At 42.7% G+C, this 19,092-nt stretch overlaps 1 protein-coding gene and 1 non-coding gene across 2 annotated transcripts in view; both read right to left on the bottom strand.

Annotated features, from left to right (window-relative positions):
• Positions 1–321: 321 nt before the first annotated feature.
• Positions 322–19,092, bottom strand: part of DTL (denticleless E3 ubiquitin protein ligase adapter) — an 84,787-nt gene continuing 66,016 nt past the window's right edge. The window contains exon 17 of the mRNA XM_078356614.1: positions 322–5,334. The gene's annotated coding sequence lies outside the window, so the exon portion shown is untranslated. The remainder of the gene's footprint in view (positions 5,335–19,092) is intronic.
• On the bottom strand, positions 9,004–9,110 carry LOC118149657 (U6 spliceosomal RNA). The gene has a single exon (XR_004737211.1). It is a non-coding gene; the product is annotated as a U6 spliceosomal RNA (small nuclear RNA).

Here is a 19,092-nt window from a genome sequence, read left to right as displayed (position 1 = left end):
TGGCTGCCTATCTTGGTTCATATCTTTAAAAATGGAGATATTATAATCGTGTGCTTTCTTCCATATATAAAGTTGATATTCCTGATTCACCATTAAAAGAACATTTTTTTTTTTTTTGAGACGGAGTTTCACTCTTGTTACCCAGGCTGGAGTGCAATGGCACGATCTCGGCTCACCGCAACCTCTGCCTCCTGGGTTCAGGCAATTCTCCTGCCTCAGCCTCCTGAGTAGCTGGGATTACAGGCATGCGCCACCATGCCCAGCTAATTTTTTGTATCTTTAGTAGAGACGGGGTTTCACCATTTTGACCAGGATGATCTCGATCTCATGACCTCGTGATCCACCCGCCCCGGCCTCCCAAAGTGCTGAGATTACAGGCTTGAGCCACCGCGCCTGGCCTAAAAGAACATTTACTTTGAATGCGTGGCATGACATAGGCTCTAGTCCTAACCCTGCCAGTAATTATCCATATGACCTCAAGTAAATGACTAATATTCCCTGTGCTTTTTTCCCCCCCATTTAATCTATAAAAGGAGGTCACTGAGCACATGTTAAACCTCCTTCTAGGTCTGAACTTTTGAGATTATTCTGTGGTTCTAAGATAAGAGCTCCTGTGTGCAAAGTTAGCTCAAACACATAGGGACCAAACCTACCAACCTTGTTCCATCAGCATTGTTCTTGAGGTTGAACTGGCTTAGAGTAGTTTAAGGCATATTTAAACAGAGATCTACAAATCTCCCAGACTCCATCAACGGGCTTTATAGGGTTTACAAGCTTGCAACCCCTCCTCACACTCTTATAAGCAACATTTTGTATATAAATAAGCATTTTGTGAATTTTTCCGGGGTATGTGTCCTTAGATTTCAAAGCTTCTGAAAAACGTGGACAACCTCTAAAGGTTAAGAAATGCTTGAGCTGCTCTGTCACCCAGGCTGGAGTGCAGTGGTGCGATCCTGGCTCACTATAACTTATGCCTCCCAGGTTCAAGTGATTCTCCTGCTTCAGCCTCCCAAGTAGCTGGGACTACAGGTGCATGCCACCACACCCAGCTAAGTTTTGTATTTTTAGCAGAGACCTGGTTTCATCATTGTTGGCCAAGCTGGTCTTGAACTCCTGACCTCAAGTGATCTGCCTGCCTCAGCCTTCCAAAGTGCTGGGATTACAGGTGTGAGCTACTGCACCGGGCCTATTTCCAACACTATTGCATTTAATCTGATAATGAGTAAGTCCCAGTTGTAGCCACAGAAAAACTAATGGAATTCAGAACACAGATCTCTCACCATTTCTATGCTTTTGACATTCTGCCTAAAGGTGAGCCTGAAATCCTCTTGATTAATCAATGACAGAGAAAAACACAAAATGTTCTGATTGCAGGACAATTATCTCTGGGCACGATAGAAATCCACCTGGTTGGGCTTATCACAGAAAGAAATCTGTCAGAAAGTTCCCGCAATGTAGTGATGACCATTATCTGATGCAGTGATGTCCAGACTGTCACATAGAAGGGGCCCATGCCTGTGATCATAAATGATTTGGGTCTTAGACTGGCACAAACCAGAGGTCAGCAGGTGGGGGGTGGGCCAACTGACAGAGGCAGAGATTAGGACTCTAATCACTGCTGTGCTATAAAGTTCTTATGACCATTCCGTGTAAACCACTCAATTTCATTGGATTCCCTTTCTCTTTCTTTTAGATGGAGTTTCACTTTTGTTGCCAGGGCTGGGGTGCAATGGTGTGATCTCGGCTTACTGCAACCTCCATCTCTAAGGTTCAGACGATTCTCCTGCCTCAGCCTCCCGGGTAGCTGGGATTACAGGCATGCGCCACCATACCCGGCTAATTTTGTATTTTTAGTAGAGACAGGGTTTCTCCATGTTGGTCAGGCTGGTCTTGAATTCTCGACCTCAGGTGATCCACCAACTTCAGCCTCCCAAAGTGCTTGGATTACAGGTGTGAGCCACCACACCCAACCCCATTTCCTTTATTTCATAAAGATATTTAATATGAGAGAAATTGAATTACTAAGAAAAAATCCCAAGGAATTAATAGGATATACTTTTTAAGAAAAAGATGGGTCAGTATACAGGAAATTAAGATATTAATAGGGACTCACCTAGAGTCCAGATTTGGGGGATATGGGTGGGTCTAAGGAAGACTGGAGATTTAAGGGAACCAGATCTGCTATGCAAGAGCCATGAGTATCCCCAGAGCTGAGTCTTTGGTTCTATCCGGTTAGCAGAAATTAACCCAAAGCCTTGTCTCCAAGGTTCTCAGGGCCAGTTAGCTCAAGTTTCCAAAGCACTGTGCTCAAATGGTCACAAGTTTGTCCTTTGTATATATGTGACAACTAATGTCACTCTGTTTTCACATTAGACTGAGCCCTAGCTGTAGCCAGGAGCATCATTGGGGACACATGGAGGACTGGCTGAGATAGTGTGGGTGGCATCCCTGCCTTTGGAAACCAGCTTGAAGTACACTCTAGCTCAAACTGCACACCTTGACACCTCAAGTTTGTATTGGTTCTGCATGTCATCATCATTTTAGATAATTTTCAAAGATCAAGTAAGCAGGGAAAAAAAACCAGGTACACTCCTAAGGGACTTCTGGGTGAGGCACCAGCCCAGTTGGGATGACCAATGGGACTGATTCCTTCAATAAGTGTGGACTCCATTAAGTAATAAGGACTTGGCCAGGTACAGTGGCTCACATCTGTAATCCCAGTACTTTGGGAGGCCAAGGCGGGCAGATCATGAGGTCAGGAGTTCAAGGCCAGCCTGACCAACATGGTGAAACTCAGTCCCTATTAAAAATACAAAAATTAGCTGAGTGTGGTGGTGTATGAGTGTAATCCCAGCTACTCAGAAGCCTGAGGCAGGAGAATCGCTTGAACCCAGGAGGTGGAGGTTGCAGTGAGCCGATATTGCACTACTGCACTCCAGTCTGGGTGACAGAGTGAGACTGTCTCAAAAAAAAAAAAAAAAAAGTAAGGACTCAATTCTCCCTGTCTTTGGTGAAGCCACATAACTTGTCTTTCTCACAGGGCCTGCCACTCTGGGCACCTCAGTCAATGTCTGCAGGGCTATCCAAGCTCGCACCAAGAGCTGTCGCTGAGTGTCAGGCACACAGAACCAGAGGGCTGGGCCGACAGGAGGAGCTCCCAAAATAAGGTGCCAGGTTCTGCTTCTCACTTTCCCCTTGTGCCCTGTGAGCTGCTGGCACTGCCTTTGGAGCCATTACGCAGCAGGCTAAATGCAGCAGAAATAGTACGTTGTACTGACTCAGGAGCCCAGATCCTTTCTTGGACTGAGTCCTGCAAGCCTGTCCCCCACACTGCAGTGGGGGGCCCTGTCAGGGCTATGTGGGGACATAACCTGGTCCCTCACTCTCACTTCCTGGCAAGGCAGTAATCCAGGACAGTGCTTTGCTGCTAACTATTCCTGGGCTTTTGCAGGTGTCTCTGTGCCCCTGGGCTGTACGGAACCAGCTATCTGCTGAACACCCTTTCCTTACCTCCTCCATCCTTTTCACACACACTCCTTCCCCCTTCTCATTCTAAATGAAAACCTGGTCTGCCTCCAGTCCCCACCTCTTTTCCTTGAGGTCAGAACAGGCTGACATTCTCGAACCTCCTAAACTCAGCTTCTCCAGACCCCACCTTCCCCACCCATCTTGGGTACATCATCCTGTTTTACTGCTGGCTCAGTCCATTCAACTGTTCTCTGGTGTCCAGCACATTCTCTTGCCCTCCTCAGTGGCTTAACACCTGCCTCGAAGCTTTCATGGCAACTTCCTCTTCTGTCACCTGTTTTGTTACCCTTCTGGGATAACCAATGGGACTGACTCCTTTAAGAAGTAAGGGGGAAGGAGTGTGTGTGAAAAGAATGGAGGAGGTAAGGAAAGGGTGTTCACCAGATAGCTGGTGCTGTACAGCCCAGGGGCAGAGACACCTGCAAAAGCCCAGGGATAGTTAGCAGCAAAGTACTGTCCTGGATTACTATTGTAATTCATTATTGTTTTCTAAAAACTACAAATACATTAAATTCAGCCCAACCTGTCATTTGCTCTAACAAATATACTTTGGACATGGGCATCAGAATGGCCCATATCAAACCAAATTCTTACAACTCTACTCTGACCACAAACATCTTAGCTTTTTTCTACCTGTCTGCTTCAGGTAATTCTTCCTGACCTGTTCACCCTTCCCAGAATCTCTTGCATCCTCCACATCCAGCCTGGACCTCTTTGCCTGCTGTTTCCTGGGTGCCCATGGGCCCCCCGCTGCTGACTTCCTACCTTGGATAATCCCTATCTCAGTTTTCTTTGGCTGTGCTCCCAGATTGCTGAGTGAGGCTGAAAAAGTATAAGCTCTCTGTGGTGTTGGAGCCTTCAACACACATTCCATTAAGACCATGTATGTCTGACTGTCTTCCCCACTATTTGCACTTCAAGGTAGGGACTTTAGCACCCCCAGGATAATCATAAAAAGTTAAAACGTAGTACATGCCTGGCACTTTTCTAGGCACCTTACATAGAGTAACTCATTTAATCCTCCAAAGACAACAGAGGAAGTACTCTTATTACCTTTCCTATTTTTCAGTGAGGACACTGGAGCTCAGAGAAATGAAGTAACTTGCATAAAGTCACAGGATCAGTAGATGGCAGAGTCAAAATTACGGGATCTGGGTGAGACATTTATACTGTTCTCCTCATAAGAGCTCTGTGGAAAGTTTACTGACTTTCATCAGATCTCTTGCTGCAGCTAGCAATCTTTTAAATCATCCCCTATTCACTTTCTTTTTTTTGAGACAGAGTCTCGCCCTGTCGCCCAGGCTGGAGTGCAGTGGCACCATCTCAGCTCACTATAATTTCTGCCACCCGGGTTCAAGCAATTCTCCTGCCTCAGCCTCCTGAGTAGCTGGGATTACAGGCACCTGCCACCATGCCCGGCTAATTTTTGTATTTTTAGTAGAGATGAGGTTTCACCATGTTGGCCAGGTGGGTCTCAAACTCCTGACCTTAGGCGATCAACCTGCCTCGGCCTCCCAAAGTGCTGGGATTGCAGGTGTAAGCCACTGCGCCCGGTCCCACTTTCACTCTTAATTGGTTGTATGTATATTTCAATTCTGACTCTTTAATATTTCGGGTCAATTTAGACCAGAGAGCATTGCTTGAGAAGTCCCAGTGGGCTTCTAGACTCTCAGGGCATCCTTCCATTGTCTTCTTCCTTGTGTTTGATTGGATCAGCTCCCTGATGAGTTTCCTCAGGGCTCCAGCTACCACAAGCCCAGATGCCTCCACTGTTTAGCTGTGCTGTGCTGTCCTGGTTCCCATTCTCTAGGGAGAGAAGACATTACAATTGTCATGATGGTTATTTAAGGTCATTTCCATGTCAACAGGCTTTGGAGGCTGGGACTTAAATACCTCCTCTGCTACTTCCTACCTTCCATGGGCAAATCACTTAAACTCAAAGTGATTTAGTTTCTTTCTTTTTTCCTGTTTTGAGATGAAGTCTTGCTCTGTTGCCCAGGCTAGAGTATAGGGGCATGATCTTTGCTCACTGCAACCTCTCCCTCCAGGGTCCAAGCAATCCTCCTGCCTCAGCCTCCTGAGTAGCTGGGATTACAGGTGCGTGCTACCATGGCTGGAGAATTTTTGTATTTTTAGTAGAGACAGGGTTTCGTCAAGTTAGCCTGGCTGGTCTTGAGCTCCTGACCTCAAGTGATCCACCCCCTTGGCCTCCCAAAGTGCTGGGATTACAGGCCTGGCCTAGATTTAGTTTTTTTATCTGCAAAATGAGACCAGTAATGATACTCTTAGTAAGGTTATATTTCTTTTTTAAAAATACATATATTTTATTGCACTTGAGGTTCTGGGGTACATGTGCAGAACATGCCAGATTGTTGCACAGGTACTTACATGGTGTTAAGGTTGTATTTCTTTCTTTTTTTTTTTTTTTTTAATTTTTATTGGATTTTAGGTTTTGGGGTACATGAGCAGAGCATGCAAGACAGTTGCGTAGGTACACACATGGCAGTGTGCTTTGCTTTTCTTCTCCCCTTCACCCACATTTGGCATTTCTCCCCAGGCTATCCCTCCCCACCTCCCCCTCCCACTGGCCCTCCCCTTTTCCCCCCAATAGACCCCAGTGTTTGGTACTCCCCTTTCTGTGTCCATGTGTTCTCATTTTTCATCACCCACCTATGAGTGAGAATATGCGGTGTTTCATTTTCTGTTCTTGTGTCAGTTTGCTGAGGATGATGTTCTCCAGATTCATCCATGTCCCTACAAACAACACAAACTCATCATTTCTGATTGCTGCATAATATTCCATGGTGTATATGTGCCACATTTTTCCAATCCAGTCTATTATCAATGGGCATTTGGGTTGATTCCAGGTCTTTGCTATTGTAAACAGTGCTGCAATGAACATTCATGTGCATGTGTCCTTATAGTAGAACGATTTATAGTCTTTTGGATATATACCCAGTAATGGGATTGCTGGGTCAAATGGAATTTCTATTTCTAAGGCCTTGAGGAATCGCCACACTGTCTTCCACAATGGTTGAACTAATTTACACTCCCACAACAGCGTAGAAGTGTTCCTTTTTCTCCACATCCTCTCCAGCATCTGTTGTCTCCAGATTTTTTAATGATCGCCATTCTAACTGGAGTGAGATGGTATCTCAATGTGGTTTTGATTTGCATCTCTCTGATGACCAGTGACGATGAGCATTTTTTCATATGATTGTTGGCCTCATATATGTCTTCTTTCGTAAAGTATCTGTTCATATCCTTTGCCGACTTTTGAATGGGCTTGTTTGTTTTTTTCCTGTAAATCTGTTTGAGTTCTTTGTAAATTCTGGATATCAGCCCTTTGTCAGATGGGTAGACTGCGAAAATTTTTTCCCATTCTGTTGGTTGCCGATCCACTCTAGTGACTGTTTCTTTTGCCGTGCAGAAGCCGTGGAGTTTGATTAGGTCCCATTTGTCTATTTTGGCTTTTGTTGCCAATGCTTTTGGTGTTTTGTTCATGAAGTCCTTGCCTACTCCTATGTCCTGGATAGTTTTGCCTAGATTTTCTTCTAGGGTTTTTATGGTGCCAGGTCTTATGTTTAAGTCTTTAATCCATCTGGAGTTAATTTTAGTGTAAGGTGTCAGGAAGGGGTCCAGTTTCTGCTTTCTGCACATGGCTAGCCAGTTTTCCCAACACCATTTGTTAAACATGGAATCCTTTCCCCATTGCTTGTTTTTGTCAGGTTTATCAATGATTGTATAGTTGTATGTATGTTGTGTTGCCTCCGGTGCCTCTGTTTCGTTCCATTGGTCTATATCTCTGTTTTGGTACCAGTACCATGCTGTTTTGATTACTGTAGCCTTGTAGTATAGTTTGAAATCCGGTAGTGTGATGCCCCCCGCTGTGTTCTTTTTGCTTAGAATTGACTTGGCTATGCGGGCTCTCTTTTGGTTCCATATGAAGTTCATGGTGGTTTTTTCCAGTTCTGTGAAGAAAGTCGATGGTAGCTTGATGGGGATAGCGTTGATTCTGTAAATTACTTTGGGCAGTATAGCCATTTTCACGATATTAATTCTTCCTAACCATGAACATGGAATGTTTCTCCATCTGTCTGTGTCCTCTCTGATTTCGTTGAGCAGTGGTTTGTAGTTCTCCTTGAAGAGGTCTCTTACGTTCCTTGTGAGTTGTATTCCAAGGTATTTTATTCTTTTTGTAGCAATTGCGAATGGCAGTTCGCTCTTGATTTGGCTTTCTTTAAGTCTGTTATTGGTGTAGACAAATGTTTGTGATTTTTGCACATTGATTTTATATCCTGAGACTTTGCTGAAGTTGCTTATCAGTTTCAGGAGTTTTTGGGCTGAGGTGATGGGGTCTTCTAAGTATACTATCATGTCGTCTGCAAATAGAGACAATTTGGCTTCCACCTTTCCTATTTGATACCCTTTATTTCTTTTTCTTGCCTGATTGCTCTGGCTAGAACTTCCAGTACTATGTTGAATAGGAGTGGTGAGAGAGGGCATCCTTGTCTAGTGCCAGATTTCAAAGGGAATGCTTCCAGTTTTTGCCCATTCAGTATGATATTGGCTGTTGGTTTGTCGTAAATAGCTTTTATTACTTTGAGATACGTTCCATCGATACCGAGTTTATTGAGGGTTTTTAGCATAAAGGGCTGTTGAATTTTGTCAAATGCCTTCTCTGCATCAATTGAGATAATCATGTGGTTTTTGTTTTTGGTTCTGTTTATGTGGTGAATTAGGTTGATAGACTTGCGTATGTTGAACCAGCCTTGCATCCCCGGGATGAATCCTACTTGATCATGATGAATAAGTTTTTTGATTTGTTGTTGCAATCGGCTTGCCAATATTTTATTGAAAATTTTTGCATCTATGTTCATCATGGATATTGGCCTGAAGTTTTCTTTTCTCCTTGGGTCTCTGCCGGGTTTTGGTATCAGGATGATGTTGGTCTCATAAAATGATTTGGGAAGGATTCCCTCTTTTTGGATTGTTTGAAATAGTTTTAGAAGGAATGGTACCAGCTCCTCCTTGTGTGTCTGGTAGAATTCGGCTGTGAACCCGTCTGGACCTGGGCTTTTTTCGTGTGGTAGGCTCTTAATTGCTGCCTCAACTTCAGACCTTGTTATTGGTCTATTCATAGTTTCAGCTTCCTCCTGGTTTAGGCTTGGGAGGACACAGGAGTCCAGGAATTTATCCATTTCTTCCAGGTTTACTAGTTTATGCGCATAGAGTTGTTTGTAATATTCTCTGATGATGGTTTGAATTTCTGTGGAATCTGTGGTGATTTCCCCTTTATCATTTTTTATTGCATCTATTTGGTTGTTCTCTCTTTTATTTTTAATCAATCTGGCTAGTGGTCTGTCTATTTTGTTGATCTTTTCAAAAAACCAGCTCTTGGATTTATTGATTTTTTGAAGGGGTTTTCGTGTCTCAATCTCCTTCAGCTCAGCTCTGATCTTAGTTATTTCTTGTAAAAATATGGAACACTTCACGAATTTGCGTGTCATCCTTGCGCAGGGGCCATGCTAATCTTCTCTGTATCGTTCCAATTTTAGTATATGTGCTGCCGAAGCGAGCACAAGGTTGTATTTCTTAAAGAGCCTTGCACAGAGCCTGGCTCATAATAGGCACTGCAAATATTAGTTCTTTTTCCTTTTCTTGCCCCAGCACCCCTCTGTCTCTTCATTCTCTGCAGATGACCTTCTTTTATGGTGAATTCTCTCAATTCACTTTTATTTCTATCAAAAATTTCTCATTTATATTACAACTTTCTGAAAAATGAGTTGGTACTGTCAAGGCAATTAATTGCCTTTATCACACCCTTTGTCATAGTAATTCCACTTCTAGGAATCTATTATAAAGTAGTTAGAAATGTGTATATTCTATGTATAATATTCTATAATATAGTTATACCATCTTATGTAATTTGTAATATTTAAATATTTTTCATAAGACTCTATATTCTGTGTGTTTTTTTTTTTTTGGAGACAGAGTCTCACACTGTTGCCCAGGCTGGAGTACAGTGGTGTGATCTTGGCTCACTGCATCCTCTGCCTCCTGGGTTCAAGCAATTCTTGTGGCTCAGCCTCCTGAGTAGCTGGGATTATAGGTGTACACCACCATGCCCAGCTAATGTGTGTGTGTGTGTGTGTGTATGTATATACATATTTTAGTAGAGGCAGGGTTTTGCCATGTTGGCCAGGCTGGTCTTGAACTCTTGTCCTCAAGTGATCTGCCTACCTTGGCCTCCCCAAGTGCTGGATTACAGGCGTGGGTCACTGCGCCTAGCCTATATTCTGTGTTTTTATACACACAAAGATGTTTGTTGTGAAATTTCTTACCTTGGAAAAAATACAAAGTCTCTCTGTATCTCTGCTCATTATTTCTTCATTTTCTCCTGCTTCTGAGAAATAAGTAACCTCTTTCCTCCCTAGTTTGAACTAAACCTTATTTTATAAAACAACTTTTAAATTTTATTTATTTATCTATTTTTGAGGCAGCCTCTCATTGTTACCCAGGCTGGAGTGCAGTGGTACAATCATGGCTCACTGCAGCCTCAACCTCTTGGGATCAACTGATCCTCCCACCTCAGCCTCTCAACTAGCTAGAACAACAGGCACGTGCCACCACACCCAGCTAATTTTTAAAATTATTTTTGGTAGAGACAAGATCTCAACTATGTTGCCCAGTTGGTCTCAAACTCCTGGGGTCAAGTGATCCTCCTGCTTCAGCCTCCCAAAGTGCTAGGATTATAGGTGTGTGTCACTATGCCTGGCTTAAAATAACTTTAAAAATTATAATATTAACATATGTTTCTTGTAGAAAATCTGGAAAATACAGACAAGTAAAAGAAAAAAATCACTTGTGGCTCATGCCTATAATCCCAGCACTTTGGGAGGCTGAGGCCAGTGGATCAAGAGGTCAGGAGTTCGAGTCCAGCCTGACCAACATGGTGAGGTGAAACCCTGTTTCTACTAAAAACGCAAAAATTAGCTGGGTGTGGTGGTGCACGCCTGTAATCCCAGCTACTCAGGAGGCTGAGGCAAGAGAATCACTTGAAGCTGGGAGGTGGAGGTTGTGGTGAGCCGAGATCGTGCCACTACACTCCAGTCTGGACAATAGAACAAGACTCTGCCTCAAAAAAAAAAAGAAAAGAAAAGAAAAAAAGAAAAAAATCACTGTGGTTTCTACTGACTATGATTACAGTATATTTGAATGTATATGTTTATACCAAGCTTGTCCAACCTGTGACCTGTGGGCCACATGCAGCCCCGGATAGCTTAGAATGTGGCCCAACACAAATCTGTAAACATTCGTAAAACATTATTATTTTTTAGCTCATTAGCTATTGTTAGTGTTAATGTATTTTATGTGTGGCCCAAGACAATCTTACTTCCAGTGTGACCTAGGGAAGCCAAAAGATTGGACATCCCTGATTTATACTAATTTATTAATTCACTCATTTACTCACTCACTCACTCACTCACTCACTCATTCATTCATTCATTTAGAGACGAAGTCTCACTCTATTGCCCAGGCTGGAGTGTAGTGGCGTGATCTCTGCTCACTGCAACCTCCAGCTCCCTCCCAGGTTCAAGCAATTTTCCTGCCTCAGCCTCCAGAGTAGCTGAGATTACAGGCGCCTGCCATCATGCCTGGCTAATTTTTGTATTTTTTTAAATAGAAATGAGGTTTCACCATATTGGCCAGAATGGTCTCAAACTCCTGACCTCAAGTGATCTGCCTGCCTCAGTCTCCCAAAGTGCTGAAATTACAGGTGTGAGCCACTGTGCCTGGTCGATTTACACCTTTTATAATAAAATAACTTAGGTCCTATTTTAAAGAAATCATTGTAGTATCATTTCTAATAGCCACATTTTAATTAACATTCCCTAAGAATGTCTGGCCTGGCGAGGTGGCTCACGCCTGTCAGCGCTTTGGGAGGCTGAGGTGGGCGGATCACGAGGTCAGGTGTTCAAAACCAGCCTGGCCAACATGGTGAAACCCCATCTCTACTGAAAATATGAAAATTAGCCGGGTGTCGTGGCACAAACCTGTAATCCCAGCTGCTCAGGAGGCTGAGGCAGGAAAATCACTTGAATGGAAGTGGAGGTTGCAGTGAGTTGAGACTGTGCCACTACATTCCAGTCTGGGTGACAGTGAGACTCTGTCTCAAAAAAAAAAAAAAAAATGTTGGAACTGTGTTACCCAGTGTAACACCTACACGAAATAGGGGATTTTCTACTCCGATGCCTAAGATCAAAATTCCTCCTCATGACCAAATTGGCTAAGACTGATGGGATCAAAGATGGCACTCACTAGACCTCTGAAGTACCTCTAACTTCACTATAATCTAATTTCCATAGTAAATGACACTCCCACAGCACCATGACAGTTGACAATCACAATGACAAAGATCAGAAGAACCCATAAAAGGACAAAAAGGAAGGCAGCACTCCTTTTTCGAGGAGTTTTCCGCCCATTCCCAGAAAAGACATAAATATTCCTCCCCTGGCTTTTAATGCCTAAATCTTTCATTAAAGATACCCTGTATCTGTGACTTCCCAGCTCTCACAAGGTGAGAAACTGGTTTCTGAGTCAAACATCTACTTCTCAATTCCATGGCCATTGAATAAAGCCTGCACTACTAGACACTCAATTTGGGTTTTGTGTATTGGCTTTGTGGCATTGAACAGAAAAAGACCCTATTTTGGGGGCACTGGCTTTGTTGGTAACAGAAACATTTAAGCTGTTTCTATTTTTACAAGATTATACATAACAGCTGTGATAACTACAGCTGCATTTTGGGCACTTTCTAAATTATTTCTTTGGCTTTCTCTGTTCCCGATGCCATTCCCCCCAAACCTCCGTTTCTGGGACACTGAACCACTGCTTCACCTCTCCTATAGCATGGGCCCTGCCTCTGGCTGGCTCCTTCCCTTCTGCTTACAGACATCACAAATGTGCTGTGGGGTATCTATTCTTCCAAACTCTCCCAGATTCTGCTGGCCTTTCTGGGCATCCCCACTACCTCTTTGGCCTCACAGCGGGGGCTCCTCCTCCTGCTTAAGGCAAAGTCCCTTTCCTTCCTATTTCCCTTATTAACCCTCCATTGTTACCTGGGTCTTTAAAACCTTCCTCTTTCTTGCATGTTTTCTTCTAGCCCATGAACTAATCTAACCTTTCCCATCCCCAAGTCCTTTCTTGACCATGACCCTCTCCATACTCTGTCTCAGTGTCTGTTCTTCACACTTCTCTTCTTAGCCAAACTCTCTGAAAGTGTAAACTGCACTTGCTATCTCCCATTCCCTAATACCGCCGCTTGGCTCCAATCTTACCTTCCAGATTGTCAAATGCAATTGACATTATTTGTTCTTCATCCTGCTTGATTTTATTGTTTTAATCTGTGAAACTCTGTTCTGGAAACTCTCTTCCTAAAATAGCTTCTCAGTCACCTCTGTCAGCTCTTCTTTGTCTAATCACCCCTAAATGCTAGCCTTTCTCCACACTAATGGTTCCCAAGTGTGATCCCCAGATCTGCAGCATCAGCATGGCTTGAGAACTTACTAGAAATGCACATTTTCAGGTCCCAGCACAGACTTCCAGAAAAAAAAAAGTGGGGTGTTTGCTCAAGTTTGAGAGCTACTGTGTTACAATCTCCCTGGACAATTTTCTCTATAAACTCCACTTTATTCTTTTTTTTTTTTTTTGAGATGGAGTTTCGCTCTTGTTACCCAGGCTGGAGTGCAATGGCGCGATTTCAGCTCACCGCAACCTATGCCTCCTGGGTTCAGGCGATTCTCCAGCCTCAGCCTCCTGAGTAGCTGGGATTACAGGCACGTGCCACCGTGCCCAGATAATTTTTTGTATTTTTAGTAGAGACGGGGTTTCACCATGTTTACCAGGATGATCTCTTGACCTCGTGATCTGCCCGCCTCGACCTCCCAAAGTGCTGGGATTACAGGCGTGAGCCACCGCACCTGGCGTTTTTTTTTTTTAATAGACGGGGTTTCACCATGTTGGTCAGGTTGGTCTTGAACTCCTGACCTCAGGTGATCCGCCCGCCTTGGCCTCCAAAGTGCTTAGATTACAGGCGTGAGCCACTACACCCAGCCCACTTTATTCTTTTCACACCTAATACTCCTAAAAATTCTTCCCACTCCAGACTACTCTCCTGAGTTCCAGTCCCATACATACGACTACCTAAAGGGCATCTCCACTGGCTATCCCAAGTGTCTAAAAGGGAAATAATTTCCTCCCATAATCTGGTCATTTCTACTATTAATATACCCCATTCCTCCAAATGACACCATCTACCCACTAACTGGTGCCAGAATCCTGGGACTCATTCCAGGTTTCTCTCTCATTTACCCACCTAAGAAAACTCTAGTTTGCCATTTCAGGAGCATCTCTCAAATCAGTAACATCCTCTCATGTGCCCATTATTTTGTTTCAGGCCCACCTTCCTTACTGCCTGGATTATGACAGTCACCTCCTGATACGGTTTGGCTGTGTCCCCACCCAAATCTCATCTTGAATTGTAGCTTCCATAATTCCCATATGTTGTGGGATGGACCCATAGGGAGGTAACTGAATCATGGGGGCAGGTTTTCCCATGCTGTTCTCGTGATAGTGAATAAGTCTCACAAGGTATGATGGTTTTATAAAGGGAAGTTCCTCTGCTCTCTTGCCTGCCACCATGTAAGACGAGACCTTGTGCCTCACTTGCCTTCTGCCATGATTGTGAGGCCTACCCAGCCAAGTGGAACTGTGAGTCAAGTAAACCTCTTTCCTTTATAAAAATTACCCAGTTTTGGGTGTGTCTTTATTAGCAGTGTGAAAACAGACTAATACAACCTCCTAATTTGGTTGTCTGCCTAATATCCGGTTTCTTTACAATCTACCATTCACATTACTACATAACCACTTTTCTAAAACAAAAATCTGATTGTGCTTGTACCCTAAGTGGTCAATCACTAGTTGTCTAGTGCCTCAAGATAAAGCCCAAACTCAGTATGGTAGCAATGCCAGGTCTTTGTGCCCCACCCCTGCTTGCCTCTAGTCTCATCTCCTGCTGTACTGAGTTCTCCAGACAGGCCATTCTTTCTCATGTCCTCAAACCTTTGTTGGTGCTATTGTATTGTGCTGTATCATTTGCTAGAATAATTCTTCAGTTAAGCATCTGGAAAATTTGTTCTTCTCGAGTTAAGCTCAGAGTTGGCTTCTGTATGCAAACCTCCCGGGATGCCCAGCCTCATTTTAATGTGCTCCAGCAGCCCCCAGATCATGTCTTCAGAGCCCTTATCATTGTGCTCTTGTGTTTGTCTGCCCTGTGAGTCCAGGAGCAAGTTGAGGATGGGCCTATGTCTTGTATTTGTTTAATGCAATGCCTGACACATAACAGATGTTCAGCAAATAGCTGTTTAACAAGAGAAAGACTCCTTCTCTTGTCTTGAAAGGTATTTACATTTACAGCTCATTTCCTAGCCACCCTGTATTTTTTTCATTCCCAGCCATCTTTCATATTATCATCCTATTGAAGTAGCTCTTGAGAAGGACAAAGATGTGCTTAATTTAGCCTTAAGTTATCTTCATCAACTTCTCTGTAGCAGTGAACCATCCACTTCTCAAAAACTTCTTTTTCCTGGGCTCCTGAGCTGACATGATTTGAATTCTCTTTCCTTTTGATTTGTACTTTCACTGGTTGCCTTTCTTCTTCATGCATCTGACAACTACTACGCCAAGCACTACAGCAAGCCCAGGAGTAGGCAGGTGGTGGTGGGTTACCTGCAGTGATGTGCTGGTAAGCTAGCTCTCCAGAAAAAAAAAAAAAAAAAGACCCTGATTTGCGCTTTCTGCCTATTCCTATAGTGTAAAAATTCTTGCCATGACTAAGTATTTCCTACTGAGTATCAGGCTACTAAAATTTTAACAGCTCACAAAATCCCTGAATATTTAATAACTGGCTGTCATGAGTATAAGCCGGTTCTAGCACAATACTGGGTATAGAGAAATGAGTAAGACCAGTTGGCTATAGAGGAGACTAGTCTAGTAGAAAAAATATAGAAGAATTCCAAGACAAATCTGCTAAGCACTCTTATAGTGTTGAAACCAGACACTATGGGGCTGGGTGGAAGGAAGTTATATTAGGAAAATCTGTGAAGAGTTCCTACAGGAAGTGGTGGAGGGATTGAACTGGTTCTTTATAAAAGGGGGCTTAAAGGTTGCTCTAAGGTGAGAAAACTATTCCATGCAGAAGAAACACTTTGAATAGCAAAGTATCCAATTATTCTAAATATCTAAAATACCAGCACGGCAAAGCATTGAGCATAATGGTTAATAGATCAAGAAGACTGGGTGCAAAAACTGGAGGATACCAGAATAGATTCTGCCACTATCTAGCTTTGTGACCCTCTGTATCTTTAAAATAAGAATTTGACTTCTATGCCCCATTTCTGCACTGATTTGATGGTTGATCTTGAGAAGAGAAAGAAAACACAAGACTGGGGAAGAAAGAGAAAAGCAATGCATATGACGTGGTGCTTTAACAGGCCAAATGCTGCAGTGCTAGCAGCGCTGCAGGACCTCCCTCTGTGGGCCACCCCTTGCTGACTTCTGAGCTCAGAGACAGCTATGAAAATCCCAAACCCCATGGTTGAGCCACAGCACTATTTGCTGAAGGCACAATTCTTTTCTTTTAAACTGAATGAATATACTGAATCTTGATATACATGGAAAGGCAACTTAGTTTATCCTTCTGCTTTGAGGGAACAGAGGATTCTCCTGTTTTCCTTAGAAAGTATCAAGGAGACCCATGGTCTCACTCCGGTATTTCCCTTTGAAGAACTGTTAACGAGTCTATCTAGAACTTCCCAATGCCCACCTCTTATCTATCTTCTCTTGAGAACACTTTGATCTTCATTCCTTTTTTTTTTTTTTTGAGATGGAGTCTTGCTCTGTCGCCCGGCTGGAACGCAGTGGTGTGATCTCAGCTCACTGCAACCTCCGCCTCCTGGGTTCAAGTGACTCTCCTGCTTCAGCTTCCTGAGTAGCTTGGATTACAGGCACGTGCCACCACCATACCCAGCTAACTTTTTGTATTTTTAGTAGAGATGGGGTTTCACCATGTTAGCCAGGATGGTTTCGATCTTCTGACCTTGTGATTTGCCTGCCTCAGCCTTCCAAAGTGTTGGGATTATAAGTATGAGCCACTGCACCCGGCCTGATCTTCATTCCTTCTTAAAAAAACCTTTAAAAACATCATGAATCATAAAACATATATAGAAAAATGTATAAAACATAAGTGCAAGATATAATTATAGAGCAAACACCCATATAATCACTAACCAGGGCAAGAGACAGAACTTTGCCGTAACCTAAGAAGTCCTTCATGTTACCTCCCAAGCACAACCCTCCAGAGGGAACTTCTGTTTTTATAATCAAATCATGATTTTGTTTTGCTGTTTACCACCCATGTACGTATCCTATACTAGTTAGTATTTCAAGTGTCTTCTAACACTTGATCTGAATGCAGTCATACTGTGCACATTACTATTTCTTGCTTCTTTTGCTCAATGTTCTAACCATTCATTGACATTGTCCTGTAGCTAGTTCATCCTTTTCCATCTCATTGTTATATACTGTTGTTATGAGTATTGCAGTTTATCCATTCTACTGTGGACAGACATTTGGATTATTTCCAGCCTTTCACTTAGCATAAACAATGCTGCCATAAACATCTTTATACGTGTCCCAGCGCATGTTAAGCTTCTCTCGGGTAGAAGGGTGGAACTGTTGGGTCACAGGGCATGTGGATCTTTATCTTCATTCTCTCCTGTCATATTTGGGGGCAAGCCTTTTTTCACTTTTTCTAATTTTAACTTCTGTGCTTTTGTTCCTGTTTTCCTACCACTGTGTTCACCAGTCTTCTTCCTGTCCTCCTATAACACACTGTCAGTAATGATTCTAGCTTCTAGTCCTGCACATATCCTTCCTTCTACAGTTCAGAATGGCTTCTTCTCCTAAGGAATAATATTTCTTCATATATTACTCTAGTAGAAAATGTATTTTGAGAGTTCTTCTCTCTTGAAGGTACTGACAGTGGAAAGCATGTATTTGATTGATGGGGAGTGCCAGGGACAGACACTCTAGGGTGGGAATTAAGACTGTGGGCTTTGAGTCAGACCAAATCTATAAGCTGCCACTTGCTACATATCCTTGGGCAAGTTATTTAACTTGTATTTTAGTTCCCTTATCTGAAAAAAAAAAAAAAAACAGGGATAATAATTGTACTCATTTATAGGGTTGTAAGTGTGTAGAGGAGTGTGCATTAAATAAAATAATCTATAACTGATTATAAGAAGTTTATACATTTGGTCTTCAGGCAGGAAGAGGAAAGACAGGCAGTATTCAGAATGCTTTCATGTTGTGTAGTGAGGATATATACTATGAGTTTGTATCCAGCATTTATACTGAGTCTAAACTCTATCCATCCCTCCTTGTGGAGTGGCTGGCTAGGGCAGGCATGTGAGATGCTGCCTATGGCCACAGAATACACAGAGTGAAATGAATTGGCCCATTTGGGGCCACAACCCTGGCTTCATGCACTATTCAACTGAGTCCAGTGGCCAAAATGACATAAAAAGGGAGAATATAAATGGGATTAGAAATGCTGTCAATGTAAACAGGCAGGCAAGAGGACACCAAAGGATAACTCAAATTAACAAGCTGCTCTAAGCAGCATCCTCTCTTTGTGCAATTGATCATATAAGAGAATTGGCTCGAATAGAAAGTATTCCTAATCATTCTAATTTTTCTTATCCTGCAGGCTTTCTGTGTATAACTTCAGACTTTGTCACATTTCTTGGTTTTAGGAGAGTTTTCCAAAGCCAGATACTTAATTACACGTGCAGCATTCCAAGGCCAATATCTCGTAATCTAATTAGGGAGTTGGGAAGTGTTTATCATAACCACACTCAAGATATTAATGTTCGTTTTAACTTGTCTTCTAGTAAACCTCTTTGTGAAGACATTGATTTTTGGACTCTTAAGTCTCTCACTCCCATATAAAACTCTCTAAATCCAAGAGGGCTTTTGAGGAAGCAGCATTTCTAACTTGACATTAATGGTTGGGCTGAATGTTGCCTATTATAGAGGCAACAATGCCCACTGGATTTTAATTTCTCAGTTCCTAAGCCACGAATAAGTTATTTCACAGATATATTTAATAAATCCCCCTCTTATGCTTCTTTTCAAATAATTCTTGGAAAACTGTGTTTGAACTTACTGCACGGGATGGGGGAAAGGTGGAAGAGAAACTAAGTCATGCCGAATGATTATCAAGTGACATGTTACAACAATATTTGCTAACTACATGTCAACATAGCAAGGCCAGATGGTTTACTTAGTTTTGTTTCAGTAACATATATCACCTGGTAATATATTGATAGAGGAAAGGGGTGATTTGTATAATTACTTTTAGACCTTGACTTCAGAAGTAAGCAAGGCTGTTATCAATCAAAAAACAACCCGGCTCTAAACATCTTCATTTAAATTGATAAC

Source organism: Callithrix jacchus, chromosome 19 (assembly GCF_049354715.1).
Source record: "Callithrix jacchus isolate 240 chromosome 19, calJac240_pri, whole genome shotgun sequence".
Classification (NCBI taxonomy): domain Eukaryota; kingdom Metazoa; phylum Chordata; class Mammalia; order Primates; family Cebidae; genus Callithrix; species Callithrix jacchus.
Note: the sequence above shows the minus strand (reverse complement) of the source record. Positions and strands in the feature narration are given on the sequence as shown.